Source organism: Haliotis rufescens, unplaced genomic scaffold, assembly GCF_023055435.1.
Source record: "Haliotis rufescens isolate VD_foot unplaced genomic scaffold, xgHalRufe1.0.p SCAF_139, whole genome shotgun sequence".
Lineage (NCBI taxonomy): Eukaryota > Metazoa > Mollusca > Gastropoda > Lepetellida > Haliotidae > Haliotis > Haliotis rufescens.
The window spans coordinates 57-27,936 of NW_025963823.1; the positions used below are offsets into that span (position 1 = coordinate 57).

A 27,880-nucleotide genomic window follows, 5' to 3' on the forward strand; every position below is an offset into this window, starting at 1 on the left:
AGCTTCATCCGTGGTGACCGTGTCCTCCGTGGCCATGACCTCTCCGTGACCATGACCTCCGTGACCATGACCATGTCCTCCATGACCGTGACCACCATGTCATGTCCATGACCTCCATGTCCGTGACCACCATGTCCATGACCACCATGTCCGTGGCCACCATGACCGTGAGCACTAGCCAAACCCAAAACGGCTGCCAGAGCTGGAAAATAAACAAAGACACGCCCATGTATAAAGCATTACACTTTATATAGTAGATGTTGAGGAGGATGTTGCTTGAAACTTGAAGCAACATCACTTTCCTGTGAAATTAACACTTTTACGCCTGTTGGAATATAGGATTTGGAGTTACAATACTGTCATATCACACACAAACAACTCCATTTTAAAGATTGCATGGGACATGTTACTTTCCAGCGTTTTATTTCGGGACAGCTAATACCATTTAAACTGATATAGCATGACAACAGAATGATAATACTCACCAAGGCCAAGAAGTGCGGCGAAGTTAGAGAACTGCATATTGTATCGTAATGTCCTTCTTTGGTAAGCGAAAGGAAAAAACTGATGGCTGCCAGTTTTTTAACGAACTTATATATATACCACGCGATCGCGGGAAATGGTAGAAAAATTATATCATAATGATATTATTGCATAAACTGCTTTGTAACGCTTGTGGAGATGTCACAGTGGTTTTAGCTACACACCAAGCACACCGCAGAGCTCCAAGGAAGCCTATTAATATCCCGCAAGCGATGCATGTGGTGATTTGCTGTCGGCTAAATGTTTTCGTTTTACACATACATGTAGTTCAACCCCCTTTATCAATTACCATTAGACTGGCCTTCACCATACCCTCTTACCTTTTGTCGGGACAAGAACTATTTCAATTGTCTCTGTGGCATGTATTCGATAACAATAACAAACTTAATTTGATCAAAGGACACAAAGTAATTTCTCCTTAACAGACAACACCTAAATAGCTGGGCCATATCTATATTAGGACATGCGGAGATCGTGGCGGGAGATTAATGCAAAAGTTCAAACGCTTGAGAAAAAGTAAAATTGAAAAAAGTGCAGTTGATGTAGAAATTAAACATCTGGTTAATTAATCTGATTTGGAAAGGTTGCGCCGCATCCCCATGCATGCACAGAACATGCTGTTACACCTCTATAAAAGAGAACGTTCAGAATGTAACTTTACGTTTTCTGAGGTTTGCATTCATCAGAACCATCAAATATGCATTTTCTTAAAGTCGCAGTGCTCCTTGTAGCAGGTGAGCATACCTCGTTGTGCCTTAATGTAAATCTACACTAGTCACGCTGTATAATCGCCTGGCTGAAAGTTCAGATCAATTTGTGAGAAAAGTTACTTGACAGTCACTGTCAATCTATATAGGAAACCTAAATATGATATGCCATCTACTCCAACTGTCAACATTTTATTAACGCGATGTGACTGTGTTTACGTCTTAATAATTGCTTTTAACTAGCCTGAACAGTACACATTATCAGCGTCGCAAATAATGTATTGTGTTTTCTCTTTCTGACAGTTCTTGCTGCAGTGTTCGGAACCAGCATGGCCAAGGGTCATGGTGGTTGGTCATGGTCATGGTCATGGAGGTGGTCATGGAGGTGGAAAGGGTCATGGCGGCAAAGGTCATGGGTGGTGGCCATGGGGCAAGGGACACGGAGGCCATGGTGGCGGACACGGGGGCAAAGGACATGGAGGCGGCCATGGAGGAAAGGGGCACCATGGATAAACATAGCAGCTGGTAGGTAGACGGTTAGATCTCACAATGGTTGTGTTGCAAACGTTCTTAACTGTGTTTTCCAAAGAACAATTAACGCCTGACGGGATGAACTCTTTCCTCGGGAATACTCGTTTCTGTAAACATAAAGTATATATCTCGAAGGCAATGTCCTCTGCAAATTTCAGTAGAAATGACATGCCTGATTAACTTTGGGCCTATTCTTCATTTCAGAAAGATGTGTCACGAGAAAGCCCTTGTTTTTTATTCCACTGCTGCTGGACAACGGGAAACCACAACTCATGTAAAACATGATGATCTTGTATTTTGTTTGACCAGACCTCTGAATAAAAATACACTCCAAAGTGTTAAATCTGATTACACATTATCTTCTCTTTTATTGTGTACGGGATCACTGGGCTTAAGTGAGAATGCCTCTGGCCGCCAATACATTTACCTCTTACCAAATTGGTATGAGGAATGATTCATATGCACACTGGTTTATCATGGACTCTCTCTCTCTCTCTCCTCTCTCTCTCTCTCTCTCTCTCTCTCTCTCTCTCTCTCTCTCTCTCTCTCTCTCTCTCTCCTCTCTCTCTCTCTCTCACAAACACTAACAGACAAACAAGCCTACTGACACATTTGCTATCTTGATAGCGCCTCCCGCGTCCATATGATAAATTCAATGCATATCGACAATGGTGTGCATATTAGGTTAATACCATCAAATGACGACGAATCCTTGCTAAGTATGTGGGTTGATACAAGATATATATGACTCAGTGGCACATTTGAGAGACCCGACGCACGTACCAGTTGAAAGTAGTTGGGACATGCCATAGAGCAGGGCGTTGTGCAGAATTGGACTGATTACTACCTCTATCCTAAGTTGCTTTATAGCTGCAGTTAAAACACTACGGCATTTTGGATGACATGAGCCATGGTGTTTCGGGGAGTGGATTTTATAGCATGCACGAAACAAGGATGTGTCGTCTTATCATATCTCAGACCATACTCTCTTGCTGTCAGACTTAAAACCTACGTCTGTCACTTGGGCAGTTATGTACATGCACTAAGTATTATTTTATTTGCACATTTGCTTTAGTTCTGTAGTCATTCTAGCATCCATATAGAAGAGAATGAATAATACAAACAGTAGCATAATTGTCAGATCGATGTTTTAATTCTTTGAGGCAATGATGATACACAAATCACAATCAATACAATAGGTTATCGACTACACAGTGGATTCCCAGCATCCAGATTTCTCATGTGACTGTGTACTTAGGATATCAATCCCCAACGTCTCGGCAGCTTCATCCGTGGTGACCGTGTCCTCCGTGGCCATGACCTCCGTGACCATGACCTCCGTGACCATGACCATGTCCTCCATGACCGTGACCACCATGTCCATGTCCATGACCTCCATGTCCGTGACCACCATGTCCATGACCACCATGTCCGTGGCCACCATGACCGTGAGCACTAGCCAAACCCAAAACGGCTGCCAGAGCTGGAAAATAAACAAAGACACGCCCATGTATAAAGCATTACACTTTATATAGTAGATGTTGAGGAGGATGTTGCTTGAAACTTGAAGCAACACACTTTCCTGTGAAATTAACACTTTTACGCTGTTGGAATATAGGATTTGGAGTTACAATACTGTCATATCACACACAAACAACTCCATTTTAAAGATTGCATGGGGACATGTTACTTTCCAGCGTTTTATTTCGGACAGCTAATACCATTTAAACTGATATAGCATGACAACAGAATGATAATACTCACCAAGGCCAAGAAGTGCGGCGAAGTTAGAGAACTGCATATTGTATCGTAATGTCCTTCTTTGGTAAGCGAAAGGAAAAAACTGATGGCTGCCAGTTTTTTACGAACTTATATACCTCGCGATCGCGGAAATGGTAGAAAAATTATATCATAATGATATTATTGCATAAACTGCTTTGTAACGCTTGTGGTGAAGTCACAGTGGTTTTAGCTACACACCAAGCACACCGCAGAGCTCCAAGGAAGCCTATTAATATCCCGCAAGCGATGCATGTGGTGATTTGCTGTCGGCTAAATGTTTTCGTTTTACACATACATGTAGTTCAACCCCCTTTATCAATTACCATTAGACTGGCCTTCACCATACCCTCTTACCTTTTGTCCGGACAAGAACTATTTCAATTGTCTCTGTGGCATGTATTCGATAACAATAACAAACTTAATATTGAACAAAGGACACAAAGTAATTTCTCCTTAACAGACAACACCTAAAAGCTGGGCCATATCTATATTAGGACATGCGGAGATCGTGGCGGGAGATTAATGCAAAAGTTCAAACGCTTGAGAAAAAGTAAAATTGAAAAAAGTGCAGTTGATGTAGAAATTAAACATCTGGTTAATTAATCTGATTTGGAAAGGTGCGCCGCATCCCCATGCATGCACAGAACATGCTGTTACACCTCTATAAAAGAGAACGTGCAGAAGGTAACTTTACGTTTTCTGAGGTTTGCATTCATCAGAACCATCAAATATGCATTTTCTTAAAGTCGCAGTGCTCCTTGTAGCAGGTGAGCATACCTCGTTGGTGCCTTAATGTAAATCTACACTAGTCACGCTGTATAATCGCCTGGCTGAAAGTTCAGATCATTTGTGAGAAAAGTTACTTGACAGTCACTGTCAATCTATATAGGAAACCTAAATATGATATGCCATCTACTCCAACTGTCAACATTTTATTAACGCGATGTGACTGTGTTTACGTCTTAATAATTGCTTTTAACTAGCCTGAACAGTACACATTATCAGCGTCGCAAATAATGTATTGTGTTTTCTCTTTCTGACAGTTCTTGCTGCAGTGTTCGGAACCAGCATGGCCAAGGGTCATGGTGGTGGTCATGGTCATGGTCATGGAGGTGGTCATGGAGGGTGAAAGGGTCATGGCGGCAAAGGTCATGGTGGTGGCCATGGGGCAAGGGACACGGAGAGCCATGGTGGCGGACACGGGGGCAAAGGACATGGAGGCGGCCATGGAGGAAAGGGGCACCATGGATAAACATAGCAGCTGGTAGGTAGACGGTTTGATCTCACAATGGTTGTGTTGCAAACGTTCTTAACTGTGTTTTCCAAAGAACAATTAACGCCTGACGGGATGAACTCTTTCCTCGGGAATACCTCGTTTCTGTAAACATAAAGTATATATCTCGGAGGCAATGTCCTCTGCAAATTTCAGTAGAAATGACATGCCTGATAACTTTGGCCTATTCTTCATTTCAGAAGATGTGTCACGAGAAAGCCCTTGTTTTTTATTCCACTGCTGCTGGACAACGGGGAAACCACAACTCATGTAAAACATGATGATCTTGTATTTTGTTTGACCAGACCTCTGAATAAAAATACACTCCAAAGTGTTAAATCTGATTACACATTATCTTCTCTTTTATTGTGTACGGGGATCACTGGGCTAAAGTGAGAATGCTCTGGCCGCCAATACATTTACCTCTTACCAAATTGGTATGAGGAATGATTCATATGCACACTGGTTTATCATGGACTCTCTCTCTCTCTCTCTCTCTCTCTCTCTCATTCTCTCTCTCTCTCTCTCCTCTCTCTCTTCTCTCTCTCTCTCTCTCTCTCTCTCACAGACACTAACAGACAAACAAGCCTACTGACACATTTGCTATCTTGATAGCGCCTCCCGCGTCCATAAGATAAATTCAATGCATATCGACAATGGTGTGCATATTAGGTTAATACCATCAAATGACGACGAATCCTTGCTAAGTATGTGGGTTGATACAAGATATATATGACTCAGTGGCACATTTGAGAGACCCGACGCACGTACCAGTTGAACAGTAGTTGGGACATGCCATAGAGCAGGCGTTGTGCAGAATTGGACTGATACTACCTCTATCCTAAGTTGCTTTATAGCTGCAGTTAAACACTACGGCATTTTGGATGACATGAGCCATGGTGTTTCGGGGAGTGGGATTTTATAGCATGCACGAAACAAGGATGTGTCGTCTTATCATATCTCAGACCATACTCTCTTGCTGTCAGACTTAAACCTACGTCTGTCACTTGGGCTGTTATGTACATGCACTAAGTATTATTTTATTTGCACAATTGCTTTAGTTCTGTAGTCATTCTAGCATCCATATCGAAGAGAATGAATAATACAAACAGTAGCATAATTGTCAGATCGATGTTTTAATTCTTTGAGGCAATGATGATACACGAATCACAATCAATACAATAGGTTATCGACTACACAGTGGATTCCCAGCATCCAGATTCTCATGTGACTGTGTACTTAGGGATATCAATCCCCAACGTCTCGGCAGCTTCATCCGTGGTGACCGTGTCCTCCGTGGCATGACCTCCGTGACCATGACCTCCGTGACCATGACCATGTCCTCCATGACCGTGACCACCATGTCCATGTCCATGACCTCCATGTCCGTGACCACCATGTCCATGACCACCATGTCCGTGGCCACCATGACCGTGAGCACTAGCCAAACCCAAAACGGCTGCCAGAGCTGGGAAAATAAACAAAGACACGCCCATGTATAAAGCATTACACTTTATATAGTAGATGTTGAGGAGGGATGTTGCTTGAAACTTGAAGCAACACACTTTCCTGTGAAATTAACACTTTTTACGCTGTTGGAATATAGGATTTGGAGTTACAATACTGTCATATCACACACAAACAACTCCATTTTAAAGATTGCATGGGACATGTTACTTTCCAGCGTTTTATTTCGGACAGCTAATACCATTTAAACTGATATAGCATGACAACAGAATGATAATACTCACCAAGGCCAAGAAGTGCGGCGAAGTTAGAGAACTGCATATTGTATCCGTAATGTCCTTCTTGGTAAGCGAAAGGAAAAAACTGATGGCTGCCAGTTTTTACGAACTTATATACCTCGCGATCGCGGAAATGGTAGAAAAATTATATCATAATGATATTATTGCATAAACTGCTTTGTAACGCTTGTGGTGATGTCACAGTGGTTTTAGCTACACACCAAGCACACCGCAGAGCTCCAAGGAAGCCTATTAATATCCCGCAAGCGATGGCATGTGGTGATTTGCTGTCGGCTAAATGTTTTCGTTTTACACATACATGTAGTTCAACCCCCTTTATCAATTACCATTAGACTGGCCTTCACCATACCCTCTTACCTTTTGTCGGGACAAGAACTATTTCAATTGTCTCTGTGGCATGTATTCGATAACAATAACAAACTTAATTTGAACAAAGGACACAAGTAATTTCTCCTTAACAACACCTAAAAGCTGGGCCATATCTATATTAGTACATGCGGAGATCGTGGCGGGAGATTAATGCAAAAGTTCAAACGCTTGAGAAAAAGTAAAATTGAAAAAAGTGCAGTTGATGTAGAAATTAAACATCTGGTTAATTAATCTGATTTGGAAAGGTGCGCCGCATCCCCATGCATGCACAGAACATGCTGTTACACCTCTATAAAAGAGAACGTGCAGAAGGTAACTTTACGTTTTCTGAGGTTTGCATTCATCAGAACCATCAAATATGCATTTTCTTAAAGTCGCAGTGCTCCTTGTAGCAGGTGAGCATACCTCGTTGGTGCCTTAATGTAAATCTACACTAGTCACGCTGTATAATCGCCTGGCTGAAAGTTCAGATCATTTGTGAGAAAAGTTACTTGACAGTCACTGTCAATCTATATAGGAAACCTAAATATGATATGCCATCTACTCCAACTGTCAACATTTTATTAACGCGATGTGACTGTGTTTACGTCTTAATAATTGCTTTTAACTAGCCTGAACAGTACACATTATCAGCGTCGCAAATAATGTATTGTGTTTTCTCTTTCTGACAGTTCTTGCTGCAGTGTTCGGAACCAGCATGGCCAAGGGTCATGGGTGGTGGTCATGGTCATGGTCATGGAGGTGGTCATGGAGGTGGAAAGGGTCATGGCGGCAAAGGTCATGGTGGTGGCCATGGGGGCAAGGGACACGGAGGCCATGGTGGCGGACACGGGGGCAAAGGACATGGAGGCGGCCATGGAGGAAAGGGGCACCATGGATAAACATAGCAGCTGGTAGGTAGACGGTTAGATCTCACAATGGTTGTGTTGCAAACGTTCTTAACTGTGTTTTCCAAAGAACAATTAACGCCTGACGGGATGAACTCTTTCCTCGGGAATACTCGTTTCTGTAAACATAAAGTATATATCTCGGAGGCAATGTCCTCTGCAAATTTCAGTAGAAATGACATGCCTGATAACTTTGGCCTATTCTTCATTTCAGAAAGATGTGTCACGAGAAAGCCCTTGTTTTTTATTCCACTGCTGCTGGACAACGGGGAAACCACAACTCATGTAAAACATGATGATCTTGTATTTTGTTTGACCAGACCTCTGAATAAAAATACACTCCAAAGTGTTAAATCTGATTACACATTATCTTCTCTTTTATTGTGTACGGGGATCACTGGGCTAAAGTGAGAATGCTCTGGCCGCCAATACATTTACCTCTTACCAAATTGGTATGAGGAATGATTCATATGCACACTGGTTTATCATGGACTCTCTCTCTCTCTCTCTCTCTCTCTCTCTCTCTCTCTCTCTCTCTCTCTCTCTCTCTCTCTCTCTCTCTCTCTCTCTCTCACAAACACTAACAGACAAACAAGCCTACTGACACATTTGCTATCTTGATAGCGCCTCCCGCGTCCATATGATAAATTCAATGCATATCGACAATGGTGTGCATATTAGGTTAATACCATCAAATGACGACGAATCCTTGCTAAGTATGTGGGTTGATACAAGATATATATGACTCAGTGGCACATTTGAGAGACCCGACGCACGTACCAGTTGAAAGTAGTTGGGACATGCCATAGAGCAGGCGTTGTGCAGAATTGGACTGATTACTACCTCTATCCTAAGTTGCTTTATAGCTGCAGTTAAACACTACGGCATTTTGGATGACATGAGCCATGGTGTTTCGGGGAGTGGATTTTATAGCATGCACGAAACAAGGATGTGTCGTCTTATCATATCTCAGACCATACTCTCTTGCTGTCAGACTTAAACCTACGTCTGTCACTTGGGCTGTTATGTACATGCACTAAGTATTATTTTATTTGCACAATTGCTTTAGTTCTGTAGTCATTCTAGCATCCATATCGAAGAGAATGAATAATACAAACAGTAGCATAATTGTCAGATCGATGTTTTAATTCTTTGAGGCAATGATGATACACGAATCACAATCAATACAATAGGTTATCGACTACACAGTGGATTCCCAGCATCCAGATTCTCATGTGACTGTGTACTTAGGATATCAATCCCCAACGTCTCGGCAGCTTCATCCGTGGTGACCGTGTCCTCCGTGGCCATGACCTCCGTGACCATGACCTCCGTGACCATGACCATGTCCTCCATGACCGTGACCACCATGTCCATGTCCATGACCTCCATGTCCGTGACCACCATGTCCATGACCACCATGTCCGTGGCCACCATGACCGTGAGCACTAGCCAAACCCAAAACGGCTGCCAGAGCTGGAAAATAAACAAAGACACGCCCATGTATAAAGCATTACACTTTATATAGTAGATGTTGAGGAGGATGTTGCTTGAAACTTGAAGCAACACACTTTCCTGTGAAATTAACACTTTTACGCTGTTGGAATATAGGATTTGGAGTTACAATACTGTCATATCACACACAAACAACTCCATTTAAAGATTGCATGGACATGTTACTTTCAATGCATGGTATTCGTTTTATTTCGGACAGCTAATACCATTTAAACTGATATAGCATGACAACAGAATGATAATACTCACCAAGGCCAAGAAGTGCGGCGAAGTTAGAGAACTGCATATTGTATCGTAATGTCCTTCTTTGGTAAGCGAAAGGAAAAAACTGATGGCTGCCAGTTTTTTACGAACTTATATACCTCGCGATCGCGGAAATGGTAGAAAAATTATATCATAATGATATTATTGCATAAACTGCTTTGTAACGCTTGTGGTGATGTCACAGTGGTTTTAGCTACACACCAAGCACACCGCAGAGCTCCAAGGAAGCCTATTAATATCCCGCAAGCGATGCATGTGGTGATTTGCTGTCGGCTAAATGTTTTCGTTTTACACATACATGTAGTTCAACCCCCTTTATCAATTACCATTAGACTGGCCTTCACCATACCCTCTTACCTTTTGTCGGGACAAGAACTATTTCAATTGTCTCTGTGGCATGTATTCGATAACAATAACAAACTTAATTTGAACAAAGGACACAAAGTAATTTCTCCTTAACAGACAACACCTAAAAGCTGGGCCATATCTATATTAGGACATGCGGAGATCGTGGCGGGAGATTAATGCAAAAGTTCAAACGCTTGAGAAAAAGTAAAATTGAAAAAAAGTGCAGTTGATGTAGAAATTAAACATCTGGTTAATTAATCTGATTTGGAAAGGTGCGCCGCATCCCCATGCATGCACAGAACATGCTGTTACACCTCTATAAAAGAGAACGTGCAGAAGGTAACTTTACGTTTTCTGAGGTTTGCATTCATCAGAACTATCAAATATGCATTTTCTTAAAGTCGCAGTGCTCCTTGTAGCAGGTGAGCATACCTCGTTGGTGCCTTAATGTAAATCTACACTAGTCACGCTGTATAATCGCCTGGCTGAAAGTTCAGATCATTTGTGAGAAAAGTTACTTGACAGTCACTGTCAATCTATATAGGAAACCTAAATATGATATGCCATCTACTCCAACTGTCAACATTTTATTAACGCGATGTGACTGTGTTTACGTCTTAATAATTGCTTTTAACTAGCCTGAACAGTACACATTATCAGCGTCGCAAATAATGTATTGTGTTTTCTCTTTCTGACAGTTCTTGCTGCAGTGTTCGGAACCAGCATGGCCAAGGGTCATGGTGGTGGTCATGGTCATGGTCATGGAGGTGGTCATGGAGGTGGTCATGGAGGTGGAAAGGGTCATGGCGGCAAAGGTCATGGTGGTGGCCATGGGGGGCAAGGGACACGGAGGCCATGGTGGCGGACACGGGGGCAAAGGACATGGAGGCGGCCATGGAGGAAAGGGGCACCATGGATAAACATAGCAGCTGGTAGGTAGACGGTTAGATCTCACAATGGTTGTGTTGCAAACGTTCTTAACTGTGTTTTCCAAAGAACAATTAACGCCTGACGGGATGAACTCTTTCCTCGGGAATACTCGTTTCTGTAAACATAAAGTATATATCTCGGAGGCAATGTCCTCTGCAAATTTCAGTAGAAATGACATGCCTGATAACTTTGGCCTATTCTTCATTTCAGAAAGATGTGTCACGAGAAAGCCCTTGTTTTTTATTCCACTGCTGCTGGACAACGGGGAAACCACAACTCATGTAAAACATGATGATCTTGTATTTTGTTTGACCAGACCTCTGAATAAAAATACACTCCAAAGTGTTAAATCTGATTACACATTATCTTCTCTTTTATTGTGTACGGGGATCACTGGGCTAAAGTGAGAATGCTCTGGCCGCCAATACATTTACCTCTTACCAAATTGGTATGAGGAATGATTCATATGCACACTGGTTTATCATGGACTCTCTCTCTCTCTCTCTCTCTCTCTCTCTCTCTCTCTCTCTCTCTCTCTCTCTCTCTCTCTCTCTCTCTCTCTCTCTCACAAACACTAACAGACAAACAAGCCTACTGACACATTTGCTATCTTGATAGCGCCTCCCGCGTCCATATGATAAATTCAATGCATATCGACAATGGTGTGCATATTAGGTTAATACCATCAAATGACGACGAATCCTTGCTAAGTATGTGGGTTGATACAAGATATATATGACTCAGTGGCACATTTGAGAGACCCGACGCACGTACCAGTTGAAAGTAGTTGGGACATGCCATAGAGCAGGCGTTGTGCAGAATTGGACTGATTACTACCTCTATCCTAAGTTGCTTTATAGCTGCAGTTAAACACTACGGCATTTTGGATGACATGAGCCATGGTGTTTCGGGGAGTGGATTTTATAGCATGCACGAAACAAGGATGTGTCGTCTTATCATATCTCAGACCATACTCTCTTGCTGTCAGACTTAAACCTACGTCTGTCACTTGGGCTGTTATGTACATGCACTAAGTATTATTTTATTTGCACAATTGCTTTAGTTCTGTAGTCATTCTAGCATCCATATCGAAGAGAATGAATAATACAAACAGTAGCATAATTGTCAGATCGATGTTTTAATTCTTTGAGGCAATGATGATACACGAATCACAATCAATACAATAGGTTATCGACTACACAGTGGATTCCCAGCATCCAGATTCTCATGTGACTGTGTACTTAGGATATCAATCCCCAACGTCTCGGCAGCTTCATCCGTGGTGACCGTGTCCTCCGTGGCCATGACCTCCGTGACCATGACCTCCGTGACCATGACCATGTCCTCCATGACCGTGACCACCATGTCCATGTCCATGACCTCCATGTCCGTGACCACCATGTCCATGACCACCATGTCCGTGGCCACCATGACCGTGAGCACTAGCCAAACCCAAAACGGCTGCCAGAGCTGGAAAATAAACAAAGACACGCCCATGTATAAAGCATTACACTTTATATAGTAGATGTTGAGGAGGATGTTGCTTGAAACTTGAAGCAACACACTTTCCTGTGAAATTAACACTTTTACGCTGTTGGAATATAGGATTTGGAGTTACAATACTGTCATATCACACACAAACAACTCCATTTTAAAGATTGCATGGGACATGTTACTTTCCAGCGTTTTATTTCGGACAGCTAATACCATTTAAACTGATATAGCATGACAACAGAATGATAATACTCACCAAGGCCAAGAAGTGCGGCGAAGTTAGAGAACTGCATATTGTATCGTAATGTCCTTCTTTGGTAAGCGAAAGGAAAAAACTGATGGCTGCCAGTTTTTTACGAACTTATATACCTCGCGATCGCGGAAATGGTAGAAAAATTATATCATAATGATATTATTGCATAAACTGCTTTGTAACGCTTGTGGTGATGTCACAGTGGTTTTAGCTACACACCAAGCACACCGCAGAGCTCCAAGGAAGCCTATTAATATCCCGCAAGCGATGCATGTGGTGATTTGCTGTCGGCTAAATGTTTTCGTTTTACACATACATGTAGTTCAACCCCCTTTATCAATTACCATTAGACTGGCCTTCACCATACCCTCTTACCTTTTGTCGGGACAAGAACTATTTCAATTGTCTCTGTGGCATGTATTCGATAACAATAACAAACTTAATTTGAACAAAGGACACAAAGTAATTTCTCCTTAACAGACAACACCTAAAAGCTGGGCCATATCTATATTAGGACATGCGGAGATCGTGGCGGGAGATTAATGCAAAAGTTCAAACGCTTGAGAAAAAGTAAAATTGAAAAAAGTGCAGTTGATGTAGAAATTAAACATCTGGTTAATTAATCTGATTTGGAAAGGTGCGCCGCATCCCCATGCATGCACAGAACATGCTGTTACACCTCTATAAAAGAGAACGTGCAGAAGGTAACTTTACGTTTTCTGAGGTTTGCATTCATCAGAACTATCAAATATGCATTTTCTTAAAGTCGCAGTGCTCCTTGTAGCAGGTGAGCATACCTCGTTGGTGCCTTAATGTAAATCTACACTAGTCACGCTGTATAATCGCCTGGCTGAAAGTTCAGATCATTTGTGAGAAAAGTTACTTGACAGTCACTGTCAATCTATATAGGAAACCTAAATATGATATGCCATCTACTCCAACTGTCAACATTTTATTAACGCGATGTGACTGTGTTTACGTCTTAATAATTGCTTTTAACTAGCCTGAACAGTACACATTATCAGCGTCGCAAATAATGTATTGTGTTTTCTCTTTCTGACAGCTCTTGCTGCAGTGTTCGGAACCAGCATGGCCAAGGGTCATGGTGGTGGTCATGGTCATGGTCATGGAGGTGGTCATGGAGGTGGAAAGGGTCATGGCGGCAAAGGTCATGGTGGTGGCCATGGGGGCAAGGGACACGGAGGCCATGGTGGCGGACACGGGGGCAAAGGACATGGAGGCGGCCATGGAGGAAAGGGGCACCATGGATAAACATAGCAGCTGGTAGGTAGACGGTTAGATCTCACAATGGTTGTGTTGCAAACGTTCTTAACTGTGTTTTCCAAAGAACAATTAACGCCTGACGGGATGAACTCTTTCCTCGGGAATACTCGTTTCTGTAAACATAAAGTATATATCTCGGAGGCAATGTCCTCTGCAAATTTCAGTAGAAATGACATGCCTGATAACTTTGGCCTATTCTTCATTTCAGAAAGATGTGTCACGAGAAAGCCCTTGTTTTTTATTCCACTGCTGCTGGACAACGGGGAAACAACAACTCATGTAAAACATGATGATCTTGTATTTTGTTTGACCAGACCTCTGAATAAAAATACACTCCAAAGTGTTAAATCTGATTACACATTATCTTCTCTTTTATTGTGTACGGGGATCACTGGGCTAAAGTGAGAATGCTCTGGCCGCCAATACATTTACCTCTTACCAAATTGGTATGAGGAATGATTCATATGCACACTGGTTTATCACGGACTCTCTCTCTCTCTCTCTCTCTCTCTCTCTCTCTCTCTCTCTCTCTCTCTCTCTCTCTCTCTCTCTCTCTCACAAACACTAACAGACAAACAAGCCTACTGACACATTTGCTATCTTGATAGCGCCTCCCGCGTCCATATGATAAATTCAATGCATATCGACAATGGTGTGCATATTAGGTTAATACCATCAAATGACGACGAATCCTTGCTAAGTATGTGGGTTGATACAAGATATATATGACTCAGTGGCACATTTGAGAGACCCGACGCACGTACCAGTTGAAAGTAGTTGGGACATGCCATAGAGCAGGCGTTGTGCAGAATTGGACTACCTCTATCCTAAGTTGCTTTATAGCTGCAGTTAAACACTACGGCATTTTGGATGACATGAGCCATGGTGTTTCGGGGAGTGGATTTTATAGCATGCACGAAACAAGGATGTGTCGTCTTATCATATCTCAGACCATACTCTCTTGCTGTCAGACTTAAACCTACGTCTGTCACTTGGGCTGTTATGTACATGCACTAAGTATTATTTTATTTGCACAATTGCTTTAGTTCTGTAGTCATTCTAGCATCCATATCGAAGAGAATGAATAATACAAACAGTAGCATAATTGTCAGATCGATGTTTTAATTCTTTGAGGCAATGATGATACACGAATCACAATCAATACAATAGGTTATCGACTACACAGTGGATTCCCAACATCCAGATTCTCATGTGACTGTGTACTTAGGATATCAATCCCCAACGTCTCGGCAGCTTCATCCGTGGTGACCGTGTCCTCCGTGGCCATGACCTCCGTGACCATGACCTCCGTGACCATGACCATGTCCTCCATGACCGTGACCACCATGTCCATGTCCATGACCTCCATGTCCGTGACCACCATGTCCATGACCACCATGTCCGTGGCCACCATGACCGTGAGCACTAGCCAAACCCAAAACGGCTGCCAGAGCTGGAAAATAAACAAAGACACGCCCATGTATAAAGCATTACACTTTATATAGTAGATGTTGAGGAGGATGTTGCTTGAAACTTGAAGCAACACACTTTCCTGTGAAATTAACACTTTTACGCTGTTGGAATATAGGATTTGGAGTTACAATACTGTCATATCACACACAAACAACTCCATTTTAAAGATTGCATGGGACATGTTACTTTCCAGCGTTTTATTTCGGACAGCTAATACCATTTAAACTGATATAGCATGACAACAGAATGATAATACTCACCAAGGCCAAGAAGTGCGGCGAAGTTAGAGAACTGCATATTGTATCGTAATGTCCTTCTTTGGTAAGCGAAAGGAAAAAACTGATGGCTGCCAGTTTTTTACGAACTTATATACCTCGCGATCGCGGAAATGGTAGAAAAATTATATCATAATGATATTATTGCATAAACTGCTTTGTAACGCTTGTGGTGATGTCACAGTGGTTTTAGCTACACACCAAGCACACCGCAGAGCTCCAAGGAAGCCTATTAATATCCCGCAAGCGATGCATGTGGTGATTTGCTGTCGGCTAAATGTTTTCGTTTCACACATACATGTAGTTCAACCCCCTTTATCAATTACCATTAGACTGGCCTTCACCATACCCTCTTACCTTTTGTCGGGACAAGAACTATTTCAATTGTCTCTGTGGCATGTATTCGATAACAATAACAAACTTAATTTGAACAAAGGACACAAAGTAATTTCTCCTTAACAGACAACACCTAAAAGCTGGGCCATATCTATATTAGGACATGCGGAGATCGTGGCGGGAGATTAATGCAAAAGTTCAAACGCTTGAGAAAAAGTAAAATTGAAAAAAGTGCAGTTGATGTAGAAATTAAACATCTGGTTAATTAATCTGATTTGGAAAGGTGCGCCGCATCCCCATGCATGCACAGAACATGCTGTTACACCTCTATAAAAGAGAACGTGCAGAAGGTAACTTTACGTTTTCTGAGGTTTGCATTCATCAGAACCATCAAATATGCATTTTCTTAAAGTCGCAGTGCTCCTTGTAGCAGGTGAGCATACCTCGTTGGTGCCTTAATGTAAATCTACACTAGTCACGCTGTATAATCGCCTGGCTGAAAGTTCAGATCATTTGTGAGAAAAGTTACTTGACAGTCACTGTCAATCTATATAGCAAACCTAAATATGATATGCCATCTACTCCAACTGTCAACATTTTATTAACGCGATGTGACTGTGTTTACGTCTTAATAATTGCTTTTAACTAGCCTGAACAGTACACATTATCAGCGTCGCAAATAATGTATTGTGTTTTCTCTTTCTGACAGTTCTTGCTGCAGTGTTCGGAACCAGCATGGCCAAGGGTCATGGTGGTGGTCATGGTCATGGTCATGGAGGTGGTCATGGAGGTGGAAAGGGTCATGGCGGCAAAGGTCATGGTGGTGGCCATGGGGGCAAGGGACACGGAGGCCATGGTGGCGGACACGGGGGCAAAGGACATGGAGGCGGCCATGGAGGAAAGGGGCACCATGGATAAACATAGCAGCTGGTAGGTAGACGGTTAGATCTCACAATGGTTGTGTTGCAAACGTTCTTAACTGTGTTTTCCAAAGAACAATTAACGCCTGACGGGATGAACTCTTTCCTCGGGAATACTCGTTTCTGTAAACATAAAGTATATATCTCGGAGGCAATGTCCTCTGCAAATTTCAGTAGAAATGACATGCCTGATAACTTTGGCCTATTCTTCATTTCAGAAAGATGTGTCACGAGAAAGCCCTTGTTTTTTATTCCACTGCTGCTGGACAACGGGGAAACCACAACTCATGTAAAACATGATGATCTTGTATTTTGTTTGACCAGACCTCTGAATAAAAATACACTCCAAAGAGTTAAATCTGATTACACATTATCTTCTCTTTTATTGTGTACGGGGATCACTGGGCTAAAGTGAGAATGCTCTGGCCGCCAATACATTTACCTCTTACCAAATTGGTATGAGGAATGATTCATATGCACACTGGTTTATCATGGACTCTCTCTCTCTCTCTCTCTCTCTCTCTCTCTCTCTCTCTCTCTCTCTCTCTCTCTCTCTCTCTCTCTCTCTCACAAACACTAACAGACAAACAAGCCTACTGACACATTTGCTATCTTGATAGCGCCTCCCGCGTCCATATGATAAATTCAATGCATATCGACAATGGTGTGCATATTAGGTTAATACCATCAAATGACGACGAATCCTTGCTAAGTATGTGGGTTGATACAAGATATATATGACTCAGTGGCACATTTGAGAGACCCGACGCACGTACCAGTTGAAAGTAGTTGGGACATGCCATAGAGCAGGCGTTGTGCAGAATTGGACTGATTACTACCTCTATCCTAAGTTGCTTTATAGCTGCAGTTAAACACTACGGCATTTTGGATGACATGAGCCATGGTGTTTCGGGGAGTGGATTTTATAGCATGCACGAAACAAGGATGTGTCGTCTTATCATATCTCAGACCATACTCTCTTGCTGTCAGACTTAAACCTACGTCTGTCACTTGGGCTGTTATGTACATGCACTAAGTATTATTTTATTTGCACAATTGCTTTAGTTCTGTAGTCATTCTAGCATCCATATCGAAGAGAATGAATAATACAAACAGTAGCATAATTGTCAGATCGATGTTTTAATTCTTTGAGGCAATGATGATACACGAATCACAATCAATACAATAGGTTATCGACTACACAGTGGATTCCCAGCATCCAGATTCTCATGTGACTGTGTACTTAGGATATCAATCCCCAACGTCTCGGCAGCTTCATCCGTGGTGACCGTGTCCTCCGTGGCCATGACCTCCGTGACCATGACCTCCGTGACCATGACCATGTCCTCCATGACCGTGACCACCATGTCCATGTCCATGACCTCCATGTCCGTGACCACCATGTCCATGACCACCATGTCCGTGGCCACCATGACCGTGAGCACTAGCCAAACCCAAAACGGCTGCCAGAGCTGGAAAATAAACAAAGACACGCCCATGTATAAAGCATTACACTTTATATAATAGATGTTGAGGAGGATGTTGCTTGAAACTTGAAGCAACACACTTTCCTGTGAAATTAACACTTTTACGCTGTTGGAATATAGGATTTGGAGTTACAATACTGTCATATCACACACAAACAACTCCATTTTAAAGATTGCATGGGACATGTTACTTTCCAGCGTTTTATTTCGGACAGCTAATACCATTTAAACTGATATAGCATGACAACAGAATGATAATACTCACCAAGGCCAAGAAGTGCGGCGAAGTTAGAGAACTGCATATTGTATCGTAATGTCCTTCTTTGGTAAGCGAAAGGAAAAAACTGATGGCTGCCAGTTTTTTACGAACTTATATACCTCGCGATCGCGGTAATGGTAGAAAAATTATATCATAATGATATTATTGCATAAACTGCTTTGTAACGCTTGTGGTGATGTCACAGTGGTTTTAGCTACACACCAAGCACACCGCAGAGCTCCAAGGAAGCCTATTAATATCCCGCAAGCGATGCATGTGGTGATTTGCTGTCGGCTAAATGTTTTCGTTTTACACATACATGTAGTTCAACCCCCTTTATCAATTACCATTAGACTGGCCTTCACCATACCCTCTTACCTTTTGTCGGGACAAGAACTATTTCAATTGTCTCTGTGGCATGTATTCGATAACAATAACAAACTTAATTTGAACAAAGGACACAAAGTAATTTCTCCTTAACAGACAACACCTAAAAGCTGGGCCATATCTATATTAGGACATGCGGAGATCGTGGCGGGAGATTAATGCAAAAGTTCAAACGCTTGAGAAAAAGTAAAATTGAAAAAAGTGCAGTTGATGTAGAAATTAAACATCTGGTTAATTAATCTGATTTGGAAAGGTGCGCCGCATCCCCATGCATGCACAGAACATGCTGTTACACCTCTATAAAAGAGAACGTGCAGAAGGTAACTTTACGTTTTCTGAGGTTTGCATTCATCAGAACCATCAAATATGCATTTTCTTAAAGTCGCAGTGCTCCTTGTAGCAGGTGAGCATACCTCGTTGGTGCCTTAATGTAAATCTACACTAGTCACGCTGTATAATCGCCTGGCTGAAAGTTCAGATCATTTGTGAGAAAAGTTACTTGACAGTCACTGTCAATCTATATAGGAAACCTAAATATGATATGCCATCTACTCCAACTGTCAACATTTTATTAACGCGATGTGACTGTGTTTACGTCTTAATAATTGCTTTTAACTAGCCTGAACAGTACACATTATCAGCGTCGCAAATAATGTATTGTGTTTTCTCTTTCTGACAGTTCTTGCTGCAGTGTTCGGAACCAGCATGGCCAAGGGTCATGGTGGTGGTCATGGTCATGGTCATGGAGGTGGTCATGGAGGTGGAAAGGGTCATGGCGGCAAAGGTCATGGTGGTGGCCATGGGGGCAAGGGACACGGAGGCCATGGTGGCGGACACGGGGGCAAAGGACATGGAGGCGGCCATGGAGGAAAGGGGCACCATGGATAAACATAGCAGCTGGTAGGTAGACGGTTAGATCTCACAATGGTTGTGTTGCAAACGATCTTAACTGTGTTTTCCAAAGAACAATTAACGCCTGACGGGATGAACTCTTTCCTCGGGAATACTCGTTTCTGTAAACATAAAGTATATATCTCGGAGGCAATGTCCTCTGCAAATTTCAGTAGAAATGACATGCCTGATAACTTTGGCCTATTCTTCATTTCAGAAAGATGTGTCACGAGAAAGCCCTTGTTTTTTATTCCACTGCTGCTGGACAACGGGGAAACCACAACCCATGTAAAACATGATGATCTTGTATTTTGTTTGACCAGACCTCTGAATAAAAATACACTCCAAAGTGTTAAATCTGATTACACATTATCTTCTCTTTTATTGTGTACGGGGATCACTGGGCTAAAGTGAGAATGCTCTGGCCGCCAATACATTTACCTCTTACCAAATTGGTATGAGGAATGATTCATATGCACACTGGTTTATCATGGACTCTCTCTCTCTCTCTCTCTCTCTCTCTCTCTCTCTCTCTCTCTCTCTCTCTCTCTCTCTCTCTCTCTCTCACAAACACTAACAGACAAACAAGCCTACTGACACATTTGCTATCTTGATAGCGCCTCCCGCGTCCATATGATAAATTCAATGCATATCGACAATGGTGTGCATATTAGGTTAATACCATCAAATGACGACGAATCCTTGCTAAGTATGTGGGTTGATACAAGATATATATGACTCAGTGGCACATTTGAGAGACCCGACGCACGTACCAGTTGAAAGTAGTTGGGACATGCCATAGAGCAGGCGTTGTGCAGAATTGGACTGATTACTACCTCTATCCTAAGTTGCTTTATAGCTGCAGTTAAACACTACGGCATTTTGGATGACATGAGCCATGGTGTTTCGGGGAGTGGATTTTATAGCATGCACGAAACAAGGATGTGTCGTCTTATCATATCTCAGACCATACTCTCTTGCTGTCAGACTTAAACCTACGTCTGTCACTTGGGCTGTTATGTACATGCACTAAGTATTATTTTATTTGCACAATTGCTTTAGTTCTGTAGTCATTCTAGCATCCATATCGAAGAGAATGAATAATACAAACAGTAGCATAATTGTCAGATCGATGTTTTAATTCTTTGAGGCAATGATGATACACGAATCACAATCAATACAATAGGTTATCGACTACACAGTGGATTCCCAGCATCCAGATTCTCATGTGACTGTGTACTTAGGATATCAATCCCCAACGTCTCGGCAGCTTCATCCGTGGTGACCGTGTCCTCCGTGGCCATGACCTCCGTGACCATGACCTCCGTGACCATGACCATGTCCTCCATGACCGTGACCACCATGTCCATGTCCATGACCTCCATGTCCGTGACCACCATGTCCATGACCACCATGTCCGTGGCCACCATGACCGTGAGCACTAGCCAAACCCAAAACGGCTGCCAGAGCTGGAAAATAAACAAAGACACGCCCATGTATAAAGCATTACACTTTATATAATAGATGTTGAGGAGGATGTTGCTTGAAACTTGAAGCAACACACTTTCCTGTGAAATTAACACTTTTACGCTGTTGGAATATAGGATTTGGAGTTACAATACTGTCATATCACACACAAACAACTCCATTTTAAAGATTGCATGGGACATGTTACTTTCCAGCGTTTTATTTCGGACAGCTAATACCATTTAAACTGATATAGCATGACAACAGAATGATAATACTCACCAAGGCCAAGAAGTGCGGCGAAGTTAGAGAACTGCATATTGTATCGTAATGTCCTTCTTTGGTAAGCGAAAGGAAAAAACTGATGGCTGCCAGTTTTTTACGAACTTATATACCTCGCGATCGCGGTAATGGTAGAAAAATTATATCATAATGATATTATTGCATAAACTGCTTTGTAACGCTTGTGGTGATGTCACAGTGGTTTTAGCTACACACCAAGCACACCGCAGAGCTCCAAGGAAGCCTATTAATATCCCGCAAGCGATGCATGTGGTGATTTGCTGTCGGCTAAATGTTTTCGTTTTACACATACATGTAGTTCAACCCCCTTTATCAATTACCATTAGACTGGCCTTCACCATACCCTCTTACCTTTTGTCGGGACAAGAACTATTTCAATTGTCTCTGTGGCATGTATTCGATAACAATAACAAACTTAATTTGAACAAAGGACACAAAGTAATTTCTCCTTAACAGACAACACCTAAAAGCTGGGCCATATCTATATTAGGACATGCGGAGATCGTGGCGGGAGATTAATGCAAAAGTTCAAACGCTTGAGAAAAAGTAAAATTGAAAAAAGTGCAGTTGATGTAGAAATTAAACATCTGGTTAATTAATCTGATTTGGAAAGGTGCGCCGCATCCCCATGCATGCACAGAACATGCTGTTACACCTCTATAAAAGAGAACGTGCAGAAGGTAACTTTACGTTTTCTGAGGTTTGCATTCATCAGAACCATCAAATATGCATTTTCTTAAAGTCGCAGTGCTCCTTGTAGCAGGTGAGCATACCTCGTTGGTGCCTTAATGTAAATCTACACTAGTCACGCTGTATAATCGCCTGGCTGAAAGTTCAGATCATTTGTGAGAAAAGTTACTTGACAGTCACTGTCAATCTATATAGGAAACCTAAATATGATATGCCATCTACTCCAACTGTCAACATTTTATTAACGCGATGTGACTGTGTTTACGTCTTAATAATTGCTTTTAACTAGCCTGAACAGTACACATTATCAGCGTCGCAAATAATGTATTGTGTTTTCTCTTTCTGACAGTTCTTGCTGCAGTGTTCGGAACCAGCATGGCCAAGGGTCATGGTGGTGGTCATGGTCATGGTCATGGAGGTGGTCATGGAGGTGGAAAGGGTCATGGCGGCAAAGGTCATGGTGGTGGCCATGGGGGCAAGGGACACGGAGGCCATGGTGGCGGACACGGGGGCAAAGGACATGGAGGCGGCCATGGAGGAAAGGGGCACCATGGATAAACATAGCAGCTGGTAGGTAGACGGTTAGATCTCACAATGGTTGTGTTGCAAACGATCTTAACTGTGTTTTCCAAAGAACAATTAACGCCTGACGGGATGAACTCTTTCCTCGGGAATACTCGTTTCTGTAAACATAAAGTATATATCTCGGAGGCAATGTCCTCTGCAAATTTCAGTAGAAATGACATGCCTGATAACTTTGGCCTATTCTTCATTTCAGAAAGATGTGTCACGAGAAAGCCCTTGTTTTTTATTCCACTGCTGCTGGACAACGGGGAAACCACAACCCATGTAAAACATGATGATCTTGTATTTTGTTTGACCAGACCTCTGAATAAAAATACACTCCAAAGTGTTAAATCTGATTACACATTATCTTCTCTTTTATTGTGTACGGGGATCACTGGGCTAAAGTGAGAATGCTCTGGCCGCCAATACATTTACCTCTTACCAAATTGGTATGAGGAATGATTCATATGCACACTGGTTTATCATGGACTCTCTCTCTCTCTCTCTCTCTCTCTCTCTCTCTCTCTCTCTCTCTCTCTCTCTCTCTCTCTCTCTCTCTCACAAACACTAACAGACAAACAAGCCTACTGACACATTTGCTATCTTGATAGCGCCTCCCGCGTCCATATGATAAATTCAATGCATATCGACAATGGTGTGCATATTAGGTTAATACCATCAAATGACGACGAATCCTTGCTAAGTATGTGGGTTGATACAAGATATATATGACTCAGTGGCACATTTGAGAGACCCGACGCACGTACCAGTTGAAAGTAGTTGGGACATGCCATAGAGCAGGCGTTGTGCAGAATTGGACTGATTACTACCTCTATCCTAAGTTGCTTTATAGCTGCAGTTAAACACTACGGCATTTTGGTTGACATGAGCCATGGTGTTTCGGGGAGTGGATTTTATAGCATGCACGAAACAAGGATGTGTCGTCTTATCATATCTCAGACCATACTCTCTTGCTGTCAGACTTAAACCTACGTCTGTCACTTGGGCTGTTATGTACATGCACTAAGTATTATTTTATTTGCACAATTGCTTTAGTTCTGTAGTCATTCTAGCATCCATATCGAAGAGAATGAATAATACAAACAGTAGCATAATTGTCAGATCGATGTTTTAATTCTTTGAGGCAATGATGATACACGAATCACAATCAATACAATAGGTTATCGACTACACAGTGGATTCCCAGCATCCAGATTCTCATGTGACTGTGTACTTAGGATATCAATCCCCAACGTCTCGGCAGCTTCATCCGTGGTGACCGTGTCCTCCGTGGCCATGACCTCCGTGACCATGACCTCCGTGACCATGACCATGTCCTCCATGACCGTGACCACCATGTCCATGTCCATGACCTCCATGTCCGTGACCACCATGTCCATGACCACCATGTCCGTGGCCACCATGACCGTGAGCACTAGCCAAACCCAAAACGGCTGCCAGAGCTGGAAAATAAACAAAGACACGCCCATGTATAAAGCATTACACTTTATATAGTAGATGTTGAGGAGGATGTTGCTTGAAACTTGAAGCAACACACTTTCCTGTGAAATTAACACTTTTACGCTGTTGGAATATAGGATTTGGAGTTACAATACTGTCATATCACACACAAACAACTCCATTTTAAAGATTGCATGGGACATGTTACTTTCCAGCGTTTTATTTCGGACAGCTAATACCATTTAAACTGATATAGCATGACAACAGAATGATAATACTCACCAAGGCCAAGAAGTGCGGCGAAGTTAGAGAACTGCATATTGTATCGTAATGTCCTTCTTTGGTAAGCGAAAGGAAAAAACTGATGGCTGCCAGTTTTTTACGAACTTATATACCTCGCGATCGCGGTAATGGTAGAAAAATTATATCATAATGATATTATTGCATAAACTGCTTTGTAACGCTTGTGGTGATGTCACAGTGGTTTTAGCTACACACCAAGCACACCGCAGAGCTCCAAGGAAGCCTATTAATATCCCGCAAGCGATGCATGTGGTGATTTGCTGTCGGCTAAATGTTTTCGTTTTACACATACATGTAGTTCAACCCCCTTTATCAATTACCATTAGACTGGCCTTCACCATACCCTCTTACCTTTTGTCGGGACAAGAACTATTTCAATTGTCTCTGTGGCATGTATTCGATAACAATAACAAACTTAATTTGAACAAAGGACACAAAGTAATTTCTCCTTAACAGACAACACCTAAAAGCTGGGCCATATCCATATTAGGACATGCGGAGATCGTGGCGGGAGATTAATGCAAAAGTTCAAACGCTTGAGAAAAAGTAAAATTGAAAAAAGTGCAGTTGTGGTAGAAATTAAACATCTGGTTAATTAATCTGATTTGGAAAGGTGCGCCGCATCCCCATGCATGCACAGAACATGCTGTTACACCTCTATAAAAGAGAACGTGCAGAAGGTAACTTTACGTTTTCTGAGGTTTGCATTCATCAGAACCATCAAATATGCATTTTCTTAAAGTCGCAGTGCTCCTTGTAGCAGGTGAGCATACCTCGTTGGTGCCTTAATGTAAATCTACACTAGTCACGCTGTATAATCGCCTGGCTGAAAGTTCAGATCATTTGTGAGAAAAGTTACTTGACAGTCACTGTCAATCTATATAGGAAACCTAAATATGATATGCCATCTACTCCAACTGTCAACATTTTATTAACGCGATGTGACTGTGTTTACGTCTTAATAATTGCTTTTAACTAGCCTGAACAGTACACATTATCAGCGTCGCAAATAATGTATTGTGTTTTCTCTTTCTGACAGTTCTTGCTGCAGTGTTCGGAACCAGCATGGCCAAGGGTCATGGTGGTGGTCATGGTCATGGTCATGGAGGTGGTCATGGAGGTGGAAAGGGTCATGGCGGCAAAGGTCATGGTGGTGGCCATGGGGGCAAGGGACACGGAGGCCATGGTGGCGGACACGGGGGCAAAGGACATGGAGGCGGCCATGGAGGAAAGGGGCACCATGGATAAACATAGCAGCTGGTAGGTAGACGGTTAGATCTCACAATGGTTGTGTTGCAAACGTTCTTAACTGTGTTTTCCAAAGAACAATTAACGCCTGACGGGATGAACTCTTTCCTCGGGAATACTCGTTTCTGTAAACATAAAGTATATATCTCGGAGGCAATGTCCTCTGCAAATTTCAGTAGAAATGACATGCCTGATAACTTTGGCCTATTCTTCATTTCAGAAAGATGTGTCACGAGAAAGCCCTTGTTTTTTATTCCACTGCTGCTGGACAACGGGGAAACCACAACTCATGTAAAACATGATGATCTTGTATTTTGTTTGACCAGACCTCTGAATAAAAATACACTCCAAAGTGTTAAATCTGATTACACATTATCTTCTCTTTTATTGTGTACGGGGATCACTGGGCTAAAGTGAGAATGCTCTGGCCGCCAATACATTTACCTCTTACCAAATTGGTATGAGCAATGATTCATATGCACACTGGTTTATCATGGACTCTCTCTCTCTCTCTCTCTCTCTCTCTCTCTCTCTCTCTCTCTCTCTCTCTCTCTCTCTCTCTCTCTCTCTCTCTCACAAACACTAACAGACAAACAAGCCTACTGACACATTTGCTATCTTGATAGCGCCTCCCGCGTCCATATGATAAATTCAATGCATATCGACAATGGTGTGCATATTAGGTTAATACCATCAAATGACGACGAATCCTTGCTAAGTATGTGGGTTGATACAAGATATATATGACTCAGTGGCACATTTGAGAGACCCGACGCACGTACCAGTTGAAAGTAGTTGGGACATGCCATAGAGCAGGCGTTGTGCAGAATTGGACTGATTACTACCTCTATCCTAAGTTGCTTTATAGCTGCAGTTAAACACTACGGCATTTTGGATGACATGAGCCATGGTGTTTCGGGGAGTGGATTTTATAGCATGCACGAAACAAGGATGTGTCGTCTTATCATATCTCAGACCATACTCTCTTGCTGTCAGACTTAAACCTACGTCTGTCACTTGGGCTGTTATGTACATGCACTAAGTATTATTTTATTTGCACAATTGCTTTAGTTCTGTAGTCATTCTAGCATCCATATCGAAGAGAATGAATAATACAAACAGTAGCATAATTGTCAGATCGATGTTTTAATTCTTTGAGGCAATGATGATACACGAATCACAATCAATACAATAGGTTATCGACTACACAGTGGATTCCCAGCATCCAGATTCTCATGTGACTGTGTACTTAGGATATCAATCCCCAACGTCTCGGCAGCTTCATCCGTGGTGACCGTGTCCTCCGTGGCCATGACCTCCGTGACCATGACCTCCGTGACCATGACCATGTCCTCCATGACCTCGACCACCATGTCCATGTCCATGACCTCCATGTCCGTGACCACCATGTCCATGACCACCATGTCCGTGGCCACCATGACCGTGAGCACTAGCCAAACCCAAAACGGCTGCCAGAGCTGGAAAATAAACAAAGACACGCCCATGTATAAAGCATTACACTTTATATAGTAGATGTTGAGGAGGATGTTGCTTGAAACTTGAAGCAACACACTTTCCTGTGAAATTAACACTTTTACGCTGTTGGAATATAGGATTTGGAGTTACAATACTGTCATATCACACACAAACAACTCCATTTTAAAGATTGCATGGGACATGTTACTTTCCAGCGTTTTATTTCGGACAGCTAATACCATTTAAACTGATATAGCATGACAACAGAATGATAATACTCACCAAGGCCAAGAAGTGCGGCGAAGTTAGAGAACTGCATATTGTATCGTAATGTCCTTCTTTGGTAAGCGAAAGGAAAAAACTGATGGCTGCCAGTTTTTTACGAACTTAT

General features: G+C 42.3%; 10 long non-coding RNA genes across 12 annotated transcripts; 9 read left to right on the forward strand and 1 right to left on the reverse strand.

The window, feature by feature from the left end:
• The first annotated feature begins 1,682 nt into the window (after positions 1 to 1,682).
• Positions 1,683 to 2,134, forward strand: LOC125379116. Its single transcript, XR_007220582.1, has 2 exons — positions 1,683 to 1,775; positions 1,986 to 2,134. It is a non-coding gene; the product is annotated as an uncharacterized LOC125379116 (long non-coding RNA).
• Positions 2,135 to 4,742: 2,608 nt separating this feature from the next.
• On the forward strand, positions 4,743 to 5,185 carry LOC125379117. The gene is made up of 2 exons (XR_007220583.1): positions 4,743 to 4,827; positions 5,040 to 5,185. It is a non-coding gene; the product is annotated as an uncharacterized LOC125379117 (long non-coding RNA).
• Positions 5,186 to 7,271: 2,086 nt separating this feature from the next.
• Positions 7,272 to 8,222, forward strand: LOC125379118. Its single transcript, XR_007220584.1, has 3 exons — positions 7,272 to 7,366; positions 7,643 to 7,864; positions 8,073 to 8,222. It is a non-coding gene; the product is annotated as an uncharacterized LOC125379118 (long non-coding RNA).
• A 2,121-nt stretch (positions 8,223 to 10,343) lies between these two features.
• LOC125379101 lies at positions 10,344 to 14,299 on the forward strand. 3 transcript variants are annotated; one of them, XR_007220570.1, is made up of 4 exons: positions 10,344 to 10,407; positions 10,684 to 10,764; positions 13,807 to 13,946; positions 14,155 to 14,299. It is a non-coding gene; the product is annotated as an uncharacterized LOC125379101 (long non-coding RNA). The 3 variants fall into 3 exon arrangements; XR_007220568.1 differs by having other exon boundaries at positions 10,684 to 10,752; positions 13,795 to 13,946; XR_007220569.1 differs by lacking the exons at positions 10,344 to 10,407; positions 10,684 to 10,764 and adding an exon at positions 13,435 to 13,449 and having other exon boundaries at positions 13,726 to 13,946.
• On the forward strand, positions 10,771 to 11,275 carry LOC125379102. Its single transcript, XR_007220571.1, has 2 exons — positions 10,771 to 10,917; positions 11,126 to 11,275. It is a non-coding gene; the product is annotated as an uncharacterized LOC125379102 (long non-coding RNA).
• A 749-nt stretch (positions 14,300 to 15,048) lies between the features above and the next one.
• Positions 15,049 to 15,760, reverse strand: LOC125379119. Its single transcript, XR_007220585.1, has 2 exons — positions 15,680 to 15,760; positions 15,049 to 15,399 (listed from the first exon to the last, which is right to left on the reverse strand). It is a non-coding gene; the product is annotated as an uncharacterized LOC125379119 (long non-coding RNA).
• A 607-nt stretch (positions 15,761 to 16,367) lies between these two features.
• Positions 16,368 to 17,229, forward strand: LOC125379120. Its single transcript, XR_007220586.1, has 3 exons — positions 16,368 to 16,463; positions 16,740 to 16,960; positions 17,169 to 17,229. It is a non-coding gene; the product is annotated as an uncharacterized LOC125379120 (long non-coding RNA).
• A 2,161-nt stretch (positions 17,230 to 19,390) lies between these two features.
• LOC125379121 lies at positions 19,391 to 20,252 on the forward strand. Its single transcript, XR_007220587.1, has 3 exons — positions 19,391 to 19,486; positions 19,763 to 19,983; positions 20,192 to 20,252. It is a non-coding gene; the product is annotated as an uncharacterized LOC125379121 (long non-coding RNA).
• Positions 20,253 to 22,411: 2,159 nt separating this feature from the next.
• LOC125379122 lies at positions 22,412 to 23,273 on the forward strand. Its single transcript, XR_007220588.1, has 3 exons — positions 22,412 to 22,507; positions 22,784 to 23,004; positions 23,213 to 23,273. It is a non-coding gene; the product is annotated as an uncharacterized LOC125379122 (long non-coding RNA).
• Positions 23,274 to 25,432: 2,159 nt separating this feature from the next.
• On the forward strand, positions 25,433 to 26,383 carry LOC125379123. Its single transcript, XR_007220589.1, has 3 exons — positions 25,433 to 25,528; positions 25,805 to 26,025; positions 26,234 to 26,383. It is a non-coding gene; the product is annotated as an uncharacterized LOC125379123 (long non-coding RNA).
• The last annotated feature ends 1,497 nt before the right edge of the window (positions 26,384 to 27,880 follow it).